This window comes from Mustelus asterias, chromosome 8 (assembly GCF_964213995.1).
Source record: "Mustelus asterias chromosome 8, sMusAst1.hap1.1, whole genome shotgun sequence".
Lineage (NCBI taxonomy): Eukaryota > Metazoa > Chordata > Chondrichthyes > Carcharhiniformes > Triakidae > Mustelus > Mustelus asterias.
Genome location: NC_135808.1, coordinates 31,571,993 through 31,587,684, shown reverse-complemented (window position 1 = coordinate 31,587,684; position 15,692 = coordinate 31,571,993). Strand labels below are relative to the sequence as shown.

The following is a 15,692-nucleotide window of genomic DNA, read 5'->3' as shown; positions in this document are numbered from 1 at the left end:
ACAATTTGCCCACCACAGATGTGAGGCTCACTGGCCTGTAGTTCCCGGGCTTTTCCCTGCCGCCCTTTTTAAACAAAGGCACAACATTTGCCACTCTCCAATCTTCAGGCACTTCACCCGTGACTATCGATGATTCAAATATCTCGGCTAGGGGACCCGCAATTTCCTCCCTAGCCTCCCACAATGTCCTGGGATATACCTCATCACGTCCCACAGATTTATCTACCTTGATGCGCTTTAAGACTTCCAACACCTCCTTCTCTGTAATGTGTACACTCCTCAAGACATCACTATTTATTTCCCCAAGTTCCCTAACATCCATGCTTTTCTCAACAGTAAATACTGATGAGAAATATTCATTTAGGATCTCACCCATCTCTTGTGGATCCGCACATAGATGACCTTGTTGATCCTTAAGAGGCCCTACTCTCTCCCTTGTTACTCTTAATATTTATTTTCTGAAACTCAGCAGAGATTTGGGGCAGTGGGATTAGTTTGGGACAGATACAGGGATATGGGGAAAGCACAGGGCAGCCGCATTATGTGGAGAGAGTGGGATTTGTTTGGAATTGATACAGAAATGGGGAAAGAGTGGGGCAGTTGGATTAGTTTGAGACTGATACAGGGCTATGGGGAGAGATCGGGGCAGTGGGATTAGTTTGAGACTGATACAGGGCTATGGGGAGAGATCAGGGCAGTGGGATTAGTTTGAGACTGATACAGGACTATGGGGAGAGATCGGGGCAGTTGGATTAGTTTGAGACTGATACAGGGCTATGGGGAGAGATCGGGGCAGTGGGATTAGTTTGGGATTGATACAGGGCTATGGGGAGAGATCGGGGCAGTGGGATTAGTTTGAGACTGATACAGGGCTATGGGGAGAGATCGGGGCAGTGGGATTAGTTTGGGATTGATACAGGGCTATGGGGAGAGATCGGGACAGTGGGATTAGTTTGGGATTGATACTGGGCTATTGGGAGAGATCGGGGCAGTGGGATTAGTTTGGGATTGATACAGGGCTATGGGGAGAGATCGGGGCAGTGGGATTAGTTTGAGATTGATACTGAGCTGTGGGGAGAGATTACGTCAGTGGAATTAGTTTGAGATTGATACAGGGTAATGGAGAGAGTGTAGAGCAGTGTACATTTCCAATCTTTCATTCAACTTCTTTTCTCTCCTTGAGCTCTCTGATGTAAGTCTGACCCCATTGTTATGATCTCCATCACAGGAAGCACAAGGAGCCAGAGTTCCTGCAACCCCCCCACCCACCCACAGACTGAGTATAAAAACTGTGCGGTTGGCACCAGCCTGATCCACACCAGCCATCCAACCAACAACTGGCCTGCCAAGGAGCCTGGGTTGCTGTGGCAACACCCACTTCACTCTCCCTGCTGATGCCAGCCTGCCCATTCTCTGAGTATCTCTGAACCGTATAAGAGTATGTACCTGGTGTTGTGAGACTTCTCACTGTGCCTATCCCAGTCCAACGCCGGCATCTCCACATCCAGGACTATGGGAGAGAACAAGGCAATCTGCGTTACCACAGGGATCTTCGGAAAGTGTGGATCAATGGGTTTAGTTGGGATTGGTGCATGGCTCTGGGAGGGAGCAGGACAGAGAGGAATGATTTGGGATGTATATTGAGTTTGGGGGATTTAGAGTGGGGTAATGGGATTAGTTTAAAAACGTTTCTTTGCTGAGATCCATGGGGAAGCTGATGGAACTTTAATCTGTGATAAGAAATTTTTTATTTTGCCAGTAAACTTGTCTTGGTGACACTGCCTCTTTAAGAACGATGTGAAATTTACTGATAACCGGAGTGAAATGAAACTGAAATGAAACTGAAAGTTCAGCGAATAACAGAAGCAGGAGCAGCAACGGAGATGGCCGTCAGTGAACACATCTTCTCCCTGAGTGAGGATTTAACCTGCTCCATCTGTCAGTCTCTGTTTGTGGAGCCGGTGCAGCTGGACTGTGAGCACAACTTCTGTAAATCCTGTATCCAGAAGTGTTGGGGAAAGCAGCGTCAGGCTGTGTCCTGCCCGGAATGTCAGCAGCTTCTCCCCCGGAGAAGTTTCACCAGTAACAGGGTACTGGCCAATCTCTGTGAGAAAACCAGGCAACTGGAGCTGAAACTGGAGGAGGGACACGGGGAGAAGCTGGATGGAGACACAGAGAGGGAGCAGTCTCTCTGTGAGAAACACGGGGAGAAGCTGGATGGAGACACAGAGAGGGAGCAGTCTCTCTGTGAGGAACATGGGGAGAAGCTGAAGCTGTTCTGTGAGGATGATCAGATTCTGATCTGTGCCAGTTGTCTAGACTCTCCCCCACATTCAGTCCACACACTACTAACTCTACCAATGGCTTTTGACAAGTACAAGGTAAGGGGACACAGTGAGTTACCCGTCTCCATGTTCATGGTGTTTATTGGGCTGTAATTGGCACTGTAATAAGTTAGTAGGCAAACGTTGCTCTGCCCGATTGCTCACTTTCAGCTCAATACTGACATCTGACAGTGGGAAATGTGAGTGTTAATGTTAATAGTGTGTGAAAGGTTTTACAGCCTCGATTTACACTGACATTATATGAATGCAGTCCCAGGTTTCAGCTTTCTTCATTCGGGCTGTGTTGTGTTGATATTATTTCTGGAGTTGGGGAACGCACTGAAACTGAATCTGTCCCTGGAGAATTCGCCACATGATTTCCTGTCTCTAAACCCCGCCCCCAGACTCCAGCCATTGGTCAATGCACATGTCAATCCTCATCAGCATTGTCTTCCCCACCAATTGGGAAATGAACAGAGAGCCTTCAACAAGTGATTGGCTCATTTTATTTTACTGTCAGTCATTTCCCAACATCGCTGTTTTCCAAGAAAATTATAAACTCAGTTTCTCATGTCCCGGTGAGATTTCTTCTGGGTCGATGGCAGCAGAATCCTGGAGATTAAGCTTCAATTCAGGGAGACAACAAGACACAGTGAGAGAGTCGGTAACTCCAGCTGTAATACAGCGTTAAGAAAGTTTCCTTCATTCCAGAATGTGTTTGCAGTATTACTGTAGTCAGTGTAATTTAACTTTACGTAAGTTTCCTTTATTGCAGAATGTTTCCACTATTATTTTAGTGTAATGTAGCTTTGTGTAAGCTTCCTTCATTATAGACTGTGACTATTACTGCAGTGTAGTGTAGCTTTAAGTAAGTTTCCTTTATTACAAGATAGTATTTCAACTATTACTGCACTATAATGTAGCTTTATGTAAGTACTCAAGATGCCAGACAAAGCTACCTTTGATTGCTACCCTTTCTAAAAGCATTCTGTTCCTCGGCCTTTTGGCTAAGATCAAGTGTAGTATCCGTTCTGATCAGTTCAGTCATTCGGTTACATTTTAGCTTCATTTGAAGCAATTTTTAAAAGCGGCATCTCGGTCTTTTGGCTCAGATGCAAATGAGATCAAGACTTGGAGGAGGTGCAATGCCTACTCCAATCAGCTTGGATCATGTAGATCAAGCCCAAGACAGGAGGTGAGAGTCCTGTCTTGTCAGCTTGGATCGGGAATGTCTCACTTTTTGAGACTCTGAATTGGACTTGATTTGATTGAATCGAAATTTAAAAAATTCTGTTCCTCCACTACCGGCGAACAGTGGCAGCAGTGTGTAGCATCCACGAGATGCACTCCAGTAATTCAGCAAGGCTCCTCACACATCACCTTCCAAACCCATGACCATGACCATCTAGAAGGACAAGAGCAGCAGAGGCCCGGGAAAACGCCAACTAGAGATTCCCCTCCGAGTCACTCACCATCCTGACTTGGAAATATATCCCTGTTCCTTTACTGTCGCAGGTAAAAATCCTGAAACACCTTCCCTAACAGCACTCTGGATGTACCTACACCTCAGACACTGCAGCGGTTCAAGAAGGCAGCTCACCACCAGCTTCTCAAGAGCAACTAGGGATGGGCAACAAATGTTTGACATGCTGGTCCTGGTATTAATTGGGTCTGGCCAGTGATGCCCACATCCAATAACTGAATAAAAAAAACTTTTCCTTCATGACAGACTGTGCTTCCACTATTACTATACTGTAATGTTGCTTTTAAGGAAGATTCCTTCATTACCATAAGAACATAAGATAGGAGCAGAAGTAGGCCATTTGGCCCATTGAGTCTGTCATTACAGACTGTTTAAACTATTGCTCTTGTATAATGTAGCTTTCAGTAGGTTTTCTTTATTACTGACCGTGTTTTCACTTACTGTAATGTAATGTAGCTTTGTACAAATTTCCATTCTTAGTGACTGTGTTTCTACTATTACTAGAGTGGAATGTAGCTCGAAGTAAGTTTCCTTTATTACAGTGTAGTATGTGAGGCAGATTGTTGGTGGGGGGATGTAAAATAGTTCGCCCACTGCCTTCCTGCCCACCCCGAGCAGAATCTACAATATGGGTGGGTAATCAGCCATCCCTTAGCTTACTGAGGGGCTTAACTGCCCAACTCAGTGGCGATTCTGAGCCTCTTTCTACCTCCAGTGGGCAGTGGAACGGACGAGTGAGGCCAGTCCGCTGTTCGCCAAAGGTGGAGGAAGGGCAGAAAGAATGGAAGGAGGGGGTGCCCTTGGCGCATTATGGGGACCTCTGAAGATCTTACCCCACCTTTGTCCGTTCCGAGACCTGTAAACCTGTCAGGCTGAACTTTGGGTGCATTGCGCAGCTGGATGAAAAGTCACTTGTCCCACGGAGATCCTGGGCAGTGCATGGCCTTAACAAGCTGAGTTGGACTTCCACCTTCCGGCCTGGTCTCCAAAACCCCTGCCCCCACTCCCCTCCTCTCCCCATGGGGACCAATTCCTCGCCACACAAAAACGCTGGGCTTCCTTCAATCCGCTGTCCACCTTTGATCTCCATGGCTCGCCTTGCGGCCCCTCGCATCTGGTTCCAATCTGATTGGCTGGCTGCACGCTCAGGCAGGACCTCCACTGAGGGGCAGAAGTCCGATCCCCAGCAATGTAATATCTTTAAATCAGGTCCAACCCAACTAATCTCATTATCCTGCTGAACAATACGCTCCACCTCCCCCGACCACTGATTAAACTCAGATCCACAAGCCGACACCTCCCAGCCAACTGTCAGTTTTAGTCTGTGCCTATGTGTAGGAGGTCCAGCGAATCCCCAATTAATACCAGGACCAGCACCACAATCAAACACAATTACTGTACAATTAGCAATGCCTGAACTATCAAATCCATTCATATATTCTATACACCATGAAGCTGTTGTTGGTTTGAAGCTGTACCTGGTCTGATTCAATACCTTTCACTCTGCCGGTTATAAAGTGCTCGTGCCACATGTTAACACCTCTCCCTGAACACCTCTCCTCACAGTTTGTGATATAACAGCAGACATTACAATGGATCACGCTGAGATCTGATTCCATTTTTAGGACCAGCTGAAATTATCCTTGGATTCCATGGAGAAGGAAAAGAAAAATCAAAGTGAATTCAAACAGCAGCAGCAGAGGGAGATTTCAGAACTGGAGGTGAGTATGACTTCAGATCCCTTTCAACACTGCAACCCTTTAACAACCCGCTGTTTAAACAATCTCTCTCACTGTCATAGCAACTCACTGGATCCCTGGAGCAAGACATCTCCACACAATTTGCCAAAATCCATCGATATCTTGAAGACAAAGAGAAACATTGAATCAAAGGGCTGAGGAAACAAAAGGAGGAAGATCTGCGACCAATGGAGGAGAATCTGAGAAGAATTGAAGAGGAACTGACTTCACTTGAGGGGAAGATATTGAACCTTTGTGTAGGCATCGAGCAGCAAGACAGCGTCTCCTTTCTCAAGGTGACCCTTTATAATCCAATCCCCAAACTGTTGGTGTGATTGTAAACTGCATTTTATAATAGGGTCAAACCCCATCACAACAATGCACAGTGTGCAGTATAACTGAGGACACACAGGTATGAGTCAGGATTGAGTTTGGGAGTGTTGAGGAGACTGTCCCACACTAACAACCCCTCACACTGATTGTGACTGGAGCCAGAATAAAATGTTCAGAAAGGGATTTGGAATGAAGAGATGGGAGCACTGAAACTAGGGAGGGTTTGTGAGGAACATTAGATGAGAAATCATTTAAACTAGGCAGGTGGGTGGATGGGTGAGGTGAGGGCAGGGGCAGGCAGGGGGTGGGGGTGGGGGTGGGGGGAGCCAGGATGGAGGGAGGATTGGGGATTACGGCCAGGAGCAAGCCGGATCCATTGGAGACAAACGAGAGGATAGATAGTGACGTGCAGGTGGGAGACATTGCCAGATCAAAAATGCTGAATCTTTTTTTCCATTCTCCTCAAAATTTCCTTCCCATCCATGGACTGTAACTCTCACGCACACACACACACACACACACACACACACACACGCACACACACACACACACACGCACACACACACACGCACACGCACACACACACACACACACACGCACACACACACACACACACACGCACACACACACACACGCACGTGCGCACACACACACACACACACACACGCACACACACACGCACACACACACATGCGCACACACATACACACACACACATAGACACATATATGCACGCACACCCACACGTGTACACACACACATATGCACAAACATACACATGTGCACACACACATTCATGCTCATGCTCATGGAGCTAGAGTTGGACGAACTTAGGATTATTAGGGACGCGGAGGTGGCCATAGACAGAAGCTTTAGGGATACAGTTACTCCGAGGAATGAAAATAGATGGGTGACGGTGAGAGGGGCTGGGAGGAAGCAGTCAGTGCAGGGATCCACTGTGGTCGTTCCCCTTAGCAACAAGTATTCCGCTTTGGATACAGTTGAGGGGGATGACAGACCAGCGGTGAGCCGCAGTGAGAGGATCTCCAGCACTGTGTCCGTCTCTGTGGCTCGGGAGGGTAAGGGGGAGAGCGGGAGGGCAATAGTTTAAATCCCCGTCCCTTCTCTTACCTATGTCGTTGGTACCAATGTGTACCACGACTTGTGACTGTTTCCCCTCCCCCTTAAGAATCTGGAAAACACGGTACACATTGGTACCAACACACGGTACACATTGGTCTGTCATCCCCCTCAACTGTATCCAAAGCGGAATACTTGTTGCTAAGGGGAACGACCACAGTGGATCCCTGCACTGACTGCTTCCTCCCAGCCCCTCTCACCGTAGTTATTGGGGACTCGTGAGTTAGGGGGATAGATTGGAGGTTCTGTGACAGCAAAAGAGACTCGAGGATGGCATGTTGCCTACCGGATGCCAGGGTCCGTGACGTTTCGGACCGTGTTTTCCAGATTCTTAAGGGGGAGGGGAAACAGTCACAAGTCGTGGTACACTTTGGTACCAACGACATAGGTAAGAGAAGGGACGGGGATTTAAAACAGAAATTTCGGGAGCTGGGCTGGAAGCTGAGAGCCAAGACAAAACATGTGGTCATCTCTGGTACGTTGCCGGTGCCACGTGATAGCGAGTTGAGGAACAGGGAGAGAGTGCAGTTAAACATGTGGTTGCAGGGATGGTGTAGGAGGGAGGGTTTCAGATACGTGGATAATTGGAACACATTCTGGGGAAGGTGGGACCTGTACAAACAGGACGGGGTGCACCTGAACCAGAGGGGCACCAATATCCTGGGAGGGAAATTTGATACGGCTCTTCAGGGGGGTTTAAACTAATTTGTCAGGGGAGTGGGAAAAGGAGTTGTAGTCCAGAAGTCAGTGTTGAGGGTGGTGAGGTATTGGGGAAGGTATCAAGGTCAAAGGTGGGAACCGGTAGACAGGAAGGTAGGTTGAAATGTGTCTACTTCAATGCAAGGAGCATCCGGAACAAGGTAGATGAAGTTGGGGTGCGGATTGGTACTTGAGACTACGATGTTGTGGCCATTACGGAGACGTGGGTAGAACAAGGACAGGAATGGTTGTTGGACGTTCCGGGGTATAGATGTTTCAGTAAGTGAAGGGAAGCTGGTAAAAGAGGTGGAGGAGTAGCGTTGTTAATCAAGGATAGTTTAACGGCTGCGGAAAGGCACTTCGAGGGGGATCTGCACACTGAGGTAATATGGGCTGAGGTTAGAAATAGGAAAGGAGCGGTCACGTTGTTAGGGGTTTACTATAGGCCCCCAAATAGTAATAGAGTTGTGGGGGAAGAAATTGCTAAGCAGATTATGGATATGTGTGGGGGTCACAGGGTAGTTGTCATGGGGGACTTTAACTTTCCAAATATTGATTGGAACCTTTGTAGGTCAAAGAGTTCGGATGGGGCAGTTTTTGTGCAGTGTGTGCAGGAGGGTTTCCTGACACAATATGTGGATAGGCCGACAAGAGGTGAGGCCACATTGGATTTGGTACTGGGAAATGAACCGGGCCAAGTGTTAGATTTGGTTGTGGGAGAGCACTTTGGAGATAGTGTCCACAATTCGGTGTCTTTTGTTATTGCATTGGAGAGGGATAGGGCCGTACGGCAGGGCAAGGTTTACAATTGGGGGAGAGGTAATTATGATGCGATTCGGCAAGAATTAGGGGGCATAAGATGGGAACAGAAACTGTCAGGGAAAGGCACTAATGAAAAGTGGAACTTTTTCAAGGAACAAATACTGTGTGTCCTTGATAGGTATGTCCCTGTCAGGCAGGGAGGAAATGGCCGATTGAGGGAACCATGTTTCACGAAAGAGGTGGAATGTCTTATGAAAAAGAAGAGGGAAGCTTATGTAGGGATGAGGAAACAAGGTTCAGGTGGCTCGATTGAGGGTTACAAGTTAGCAAGGAATGAGCTGAAAAAGGGGCTTAGGAGAGCTAGGAGGGGACATGAGAAGTCCTTGGTGGGTCGGATCAAGGAAAACCCCAAGGGGTAAAAACTCTTATGTGAGGAATAAAAGAATGACCAGGGTGAGGTTAGGGCCGGTCAAGGACAGTAGTGGGAACTTGTGTATGGAGTCAGTAGAGATAGGCGAGATGATGAATGAATACTTTTCTTCAGTGTTCACCAAGGAGAGGGGCCATGTTTTTGAGGAAGAGAAGGTGTTACAGGCTAATAGGCTGGAGGAAATAGATGTTCGGAAGGAGGATGTCCTGGCAGTTTTGAATAAACTGAAGGTCGATAAGTCCCCTGGGCCTGATGAAATATATCCTGGGATTCTTTGGGAGGCAAGGGATGAGATTGCAGAGCCTTTGGCTTTGATCTTTGGGTCCTCACTGTCCACGGGAATGGTGCCAGAGGACTGGAAAGTGGCAAATGTTGTTCCTCTGTTTAAGAAAGGGAATAGAAATGACCCTGGTAATTATAGACCGGTTAGTCTTACTACGGTGGTTGGTAAATTGATGGAAAAGGTCCTCAGGAATGGGATTTACGATCATTTAGAAAGATGCGGATTAATCCGGGATAGTCATCACGGATTCGTGAAGGGCAAGTCGTGCCTCACAAATTTGATTGAATTTTTTGAGGAGGTAACTAAGTGTGTTGATGAAGGTAGGGCAGTTGATATCATATACAGGGATTTTAGTAAGGCGTTTGATAAGGTCCCCCATGGTTGGCTTATATAAAGAACAAAGAACAATACAGCACAGGAACAGGCCCTTCGGCCCTCCAAGCCTGTGCCGCTCCCTGGTCCAAACTAGACCATTCTTTTGTATCCCTCCATTCCCCCTCCGTTCATATGGCTATCTTGATAAGTCTTAAACGTTCCCAGTGTGTCCGCCTCCACCACCTTGCCTGGCAGCGCATTCCAGGCCCCCACCACCCTCTGTGTAAATGATGATGAAAGTAAGGAGGTGTGGGATAGAGGGAAAGTTGGCCGATTGGATAGGTAACTGGCTATCTGATCGAAATGATGTGGAGATGTGTACCTTTAAGACCTGGCTGGCTATAGGGATTCGCATTCTAATCAGTATTCTGCAACTTGATTTTGTGTCTGTTTGCACTGTTTGAGAGCACATTTCCACTCCATCTGACGAAGGAGCAGCGCTCCAAAAGCTTATGGTATTTGCTACCAAATAAACCTGTTGGACTTTAACCTGGTGTTGTGAGACTTCTTACTGTATCTGGTCGAAGACAGAGGGTGGTGGTGGATGGAAAATTTTCGGTCTGGAGGCAGGTTGCTAGCGGAGTGCCACAGGGATCAGTGCTTGGTCCTCTGCTCTTTGTGATTTTATTCATGACTTAGAGGAGGGGGCTGAAGGGTGGATCAGTAAATTTGCTGATGACACCAAGATTGGTGAAGTAGTGGATGAGGTGGAGGGCTGTTGTAGGCTGCAAAGAGACATAGATAGGATGCAAAGCTGGGCTGAAAAATGGCAAATGGAGTTTAACCCTGATAAATGTGAGGTGATTCATTTTGGTAGGACTAATTTAAATGTGGATTACAGGGTCAAAGGTAGGGTTCTGAAGACTGTGGAGAAACAGAGATCTTGGGGTCCATATCCACAGATCTCTAAAGGTTGCCACTCAAGTGGATAGAGCTGTGAAGAAGGCCTATAGTGTGTTAGCTTTTATTCACAGGGGGTTGGAGTTTAAGAGCCATGGGGTTATGCTGCAACTGTACAGGACCTTGGTGAGACCACATTTGGAATATTGTGTGCAGTTCTGGTCACCTCACTATAAGAAGGATGTGGAAGCGCTGGAAAGAGTGCAAAGGAGATTTACCAGGATGCTGCCTGGTTTGGAGGGTAGGTCTTATGAGGAAAGGTTGAGGGAGCTAGGGCTGTTCTCTCTGGAGCGGAGGAGGCTGAGGGGAGACTTAATAGAGGTTTATAAAATGATGAAGGAGATAGATAGAGTGAACGTTCAAAGACTATTTCCTCGGGTGGATGGAGCTGTTACAAGGGGGCATAACTATAGGATTCATGGTGGAAGATATAGGAAGGATATCAGAGGTAGGTTCTTTACGCAGAGAGTGGTTGGGGTGTGGAATGGACTGCCTGCAGTGATAGTGGAGTCAGACACTTTAGGAACATTTAAGCGGTTATTGGATAGGCACATGGAGCACACCAGGATGATAGGAAGTGGGATAGCTTGATCTTGGTTTCAGATAAAGCTCGGCACAACATCGTGGGCCGAAGGGCCTGTTCTGTGCTGTACTGTTCTATGTTCTATATGTGCACACACATATCCACACACACATATCCATGCACACATGTTCACACACACACATACAGTTGCACAGATGCACGAGAGAATGTTCTGATTGCATTTTGCACTTGCGTCCACCTTGACTGGAAGAAAGAATCTACAAGCAGAGAAGTTGTTTCAAATCTATCTTGAACCGTGGATTGTACATTTAATACTGTGTACAGCTGAGGTCACCCTGTTTTAAGAAGTGCTGTTTGCATGAGGAAAGCCTGTTTTGTTTATTCTCTCATTGGATGTAAGTTTTCCATGTTCAAAATTTTAAATTTGGAATGATAGGTTCCTCAGATGTGCCGTCACCTAACAAGGTACAAATGACCAGTATTCATGATTTAAATATATTTTTAAGCAGGATGTTGAATGTATTTAACAAATGCAGTCAGACAGTGTGGACGTTTGTTATCTCCAGAGGGCCGAGGTTTCCATCAGTGCTGACAGCACAGGCAATGCTGTTTTCTGTCTCTGAAATGATGTTGAACTGTGTGTGAAAAGAATCACACCAGAGAAACACTAATGGAAATGTGTCCAGAAAAACTCTGAGATCCCAATTACTCTCTCTGACTCCTTATTAGGAAAAAGTATAAAGTAACTCAATCTAAACAGCAGCGTGTATGTTTCTTAAAATGTTTCTGATTCTCTGTCCCACAGGAACTGAAAAGATTGAGAGAAAGGTGAGTATCTAATCCCAACTCACACAGGGTTTTACACTGTGATCACAGTCTGTATCCAGCAGAGAGTGATTAAATCAATCCCATTCACACAGCTACGGGTTAACGAAGAGGAAGGGGAACATGAAGACAGAGATGTTTATTAGGAAGATAACAACACTTGAGATTCAGAGGAAGAAGATGATAATGGAGGTACGAAGAAGGAGATACTTGGGATTTCGAGGCCCATTGCTCTACGCAGTGTGGAAGGAAATGAAACAGATCATCTCTCCAGGTAGGAAGCTCCCCAGCTTTGTGTCCACTCTCTGGACAGTTTCCTGCTCTCTTTATCCTCTCTCCAGAAGGTGCTGCCTGTTATTATGAATAAATCACTGGGGCAGCAACATCAGATACATCACTCAAAGGACTGTTATTAATATCACACATCTCACTGAGGGACTGAAGAATGAGGGGATCTGAACAACTTTTTAATTCACAATCAAACTCTCAGCCTATCCATCAGGAATCGCTGGTCAGCAATCAGACTGCGATGATTGATTATCACCTCACTGTACACACTCGAGTCTGGGAATATATCTAACTGTACACCATACCCAGTCTGTAATATCTGTTCACTGTACACACTGGAGTCTGGGAATATATCTAACCGTACACCATACCCAGTCTGTAATATCTGTTCACTGTACACACTGGAGTCTGGGAATATATCTATCCGTACAGCGTACCCAGTCTGTAATATCTGTTCACTGTACGCACTGGAGTCTGGGAATATATCTATCCGTACAGCGTACCCAGTCTGTAATATCTGTTCACTGTACACACTGGAGTCTGGGAATATATCTATCCGTACAGCGTACCCAGTCTGTAATATCTGTTCACTGTCCACACTGGAGTCTGGGAATATATCTATCCGTACAGCGTACCCAGTCTGTAATATCTGTTCACTGTACACACTGGAGTCTGGGAACGTGTCTAACCATACACCATACCCAGTCTGTAATAATTGATTTGATTTATTATTGGCACATGTATTAGCATGCAGTGAAAAGTATTGTTTCTTGCGCGCTATGCAGATAGAGCATATCGTTCACAGAGAAGGAAACGAGAGAGTTTAAAATGTAGTGTTACAGTCATAGCTAGGTTACAGAGAAAGATCAACTTAAGTCGAGATAGGACCATTCAAATGTCTGCTGGCAATAGGGAAGAAGCTGTTCTTGAATCGGTTGGTACATGACCTCAAACATTTGTATCTTTTTCCCGACGGAAGAAGGTGGAAGAGAGAATGTCCTGGGTGCATGGGATCATTGATTATGCTGGCTGCTTTGCTGAAGCAGCGGAAAGTGTCGACAGAGTCAATGGATGGGAGGCTGGTTTGCGTGTATTCATGAGGTGGGGTGACTGACATGGGATCACATCACTGGAATCCATTAGATCCCTTCACATTTGACTGAAATCACTGATTCTACATCATTGACTGGTTTGCATGGTGGCTTGGGCTACATTCATGAACTTTTGTAGTTTCTTGTGGTCTTGGGCGGAACCGGAGCCATACCAAGCTGTGATACAACCAGAAAGAATGCTTTCTATGGTGCAGCTGTGTAAGTTGGTGAGAGGTGTGGCTGACATGCCAAATTTCCTTCGTCTTCTGAGAAAGTAGAGGCGTTGGCGGCCTTTCCAAATTAGAGTGTCCGCATGGGGGGATCAGGACAGATTGTTGGTGATCTGGATACCTAAAAACCTGAAGCTCTCGACCCTTTCTACTTTGTCCCTGTTGATGTAGACTGTTCACTGCACACACTGGAGTCTGGGAATATATCTAACCGTATACCATACCCAGTCTGTAATATCTGTTCACTGTACACACTGGAGTCTGGGAATATATCTAACTGTACGCCATACCCAGTCTTTAATATCTGTTCACTGTACACACTGGAGTCTGGGAATATGTCTAACCATACACCGTACCCAGTCTGTAATATCTGTTCACTGTACACACTGGAGTCGGAATATATCTAACCATACACCGTACCCAGTCTGTAATATCTGTTCACTGTACACACTGGAGTCTGGGAATATATCTAACTGTACACTGTACCCAGGCTGAGATATTTGTTTTTGCAGAAATTATGTATTGTGCCAATTCCTTATACACAGACATCAGCTAGTAACCTGTTCACACAGCTTCCTCTGTTTAATAGATCTATTGTTTGTCCTTTTTATTTCCCCAGTTGCAGCCTCACTGACGCTGGACCCAGAGACAGCACATCCTAAACTCATCCTGTCTGAGGACCGGACCAGTGTGAAAATCAGTTACAGAGGAACCCAGCTTATCCCTGATAATCCGGAGAGATTTGACGCGTGTCTTTGTGTCCTGGGGTCAGAGGGATTCACATCGGCGAAACATTACTGGGAGGTGGGGGTCGGTAACAAGACTGACTGGGATGTGGGTGTGGCCAGAGTGTCAGCCAATAGGAAGGGAGGGATAACACTGTGTCCTGAAGCTGGTTACTGGGCTGTGTGGCTGAGAAATGGGAATGAATATGGAGCTCTCACTAGCCCATCAGTCCCCCTGACCCCCAGAGTGAATCCCAGAACCATCGGAGTTTTCCTGGACTATGAGGGGGGACAGGTGAGCTTTTACAATGCTGATGATATGTCCGTTCTCCACACTTTCACTGACACCTTCACTGAGAAACTCTTCCCTTATTTCTGGGCTGGAACATACGATGAGGGTAAAAATGCTGCCCCTCTGAAACTTCATTACTTTGAACCATAGATTCCTGATGTGTCAGAGATGAAGGGGAATGGTGTTGATATTCACCTCCCATGAGGGGGTGCACAGAATCAGGGGATGAAGAGAGATGTTAAAACTGAGCTGTGAGGTAATGCACTTTGGAAGGTCTAATACAGATAGGAAATATACGGTAAATGGCAGAACCCTTAAGAGTATTGATAGGCAAAGGGATCTGGGTTACAGGTACACAGGCCACTGAAAGTGGCAATGCAGGTGGAGAAGGTAGTCAAGAAGACATACGACATGCTTGCCTTCATCGGCAGGGGCATTGAGTTTAAAAATTGGCAAGTCATGTTGCAGCTTTATAGAACCTTAGTTAGGCTGCACTTGGAATATAGTGTTCAATTCTGGTCGCCACTCTACCAGAAGGATGTGGAGGCTTTGGAGAGGGTGCAGAAAAGATTTACCAGGATGTTGCCTGGTATGGAGGGCATTCGCTATGAGGAGAGGTTTGTTCTCACTGGAACGACGAAGGTTGAGGGGTGACCTGATAGAAGTCGACAAGATTATGAGAGGCATGGACAGAGTGGATAGTCAGAAGCTTTTTCCAAGGGTGGAAGAGTCAATTACTCGGGGGCACAGGTTTAAGGTGTGAGGGACAAGGTTGAAAGGAGATGTACGAGGCAGATTTTTTACACAGAGGGTAGTGGGTGCCTGGAACTCGTTGCCGGGGTAGGTAGTGGAAGAGGATACGATAGTGACTTTTACGGGGCGTCTGGACAAATACATGAATAGGATGGGAATAGAGGGATATGGTCCCCAGAAGGGTAGGGGGTTTTAGTTAAGTCAGGCAGCATGGTTGGTGCAGGCTTGGAGGGCCGAAAGGCCTGTTCCTGTGCTGTAATGTTCTTTGTTCTTTGTTTAGTCATGAAACGTGACCCCAGCCTATCCTGTGCCACCATTTCTATGATGGTGGGCCGTGGGTTTGTCTGTCTCCTGCTCTCTCTGTGTCATCCAACTCAATCATTGAGACACAGCTCGATGAAGGTGAATTCATTAATAATGGTGATTAATTATCATTGATTGTGGTAAAAACCCATCTGGTTCACTGAGAGAATCTT

The 15,692-nt window shown here is 46.4% G+C and overlaps 2 pseudogenes; both read left to right on the top strand.

The window, feature by feature from the left end:
• Window positions 1–1,883: 1,883 nt before the first annotated feature.
• Window positions 1,884–14,613, top strand: LOC144497863 (zinc-binding protein A33-like; annotated as a pseudogene).
• LOC144498028 (U2 spliceosomal RNA) lies at window positions 3,312–3,489 on the top strand (annotated as a pseudogene).
• Window positions 14,614–15,692: the final 1,079 nt, after the last annotated feature.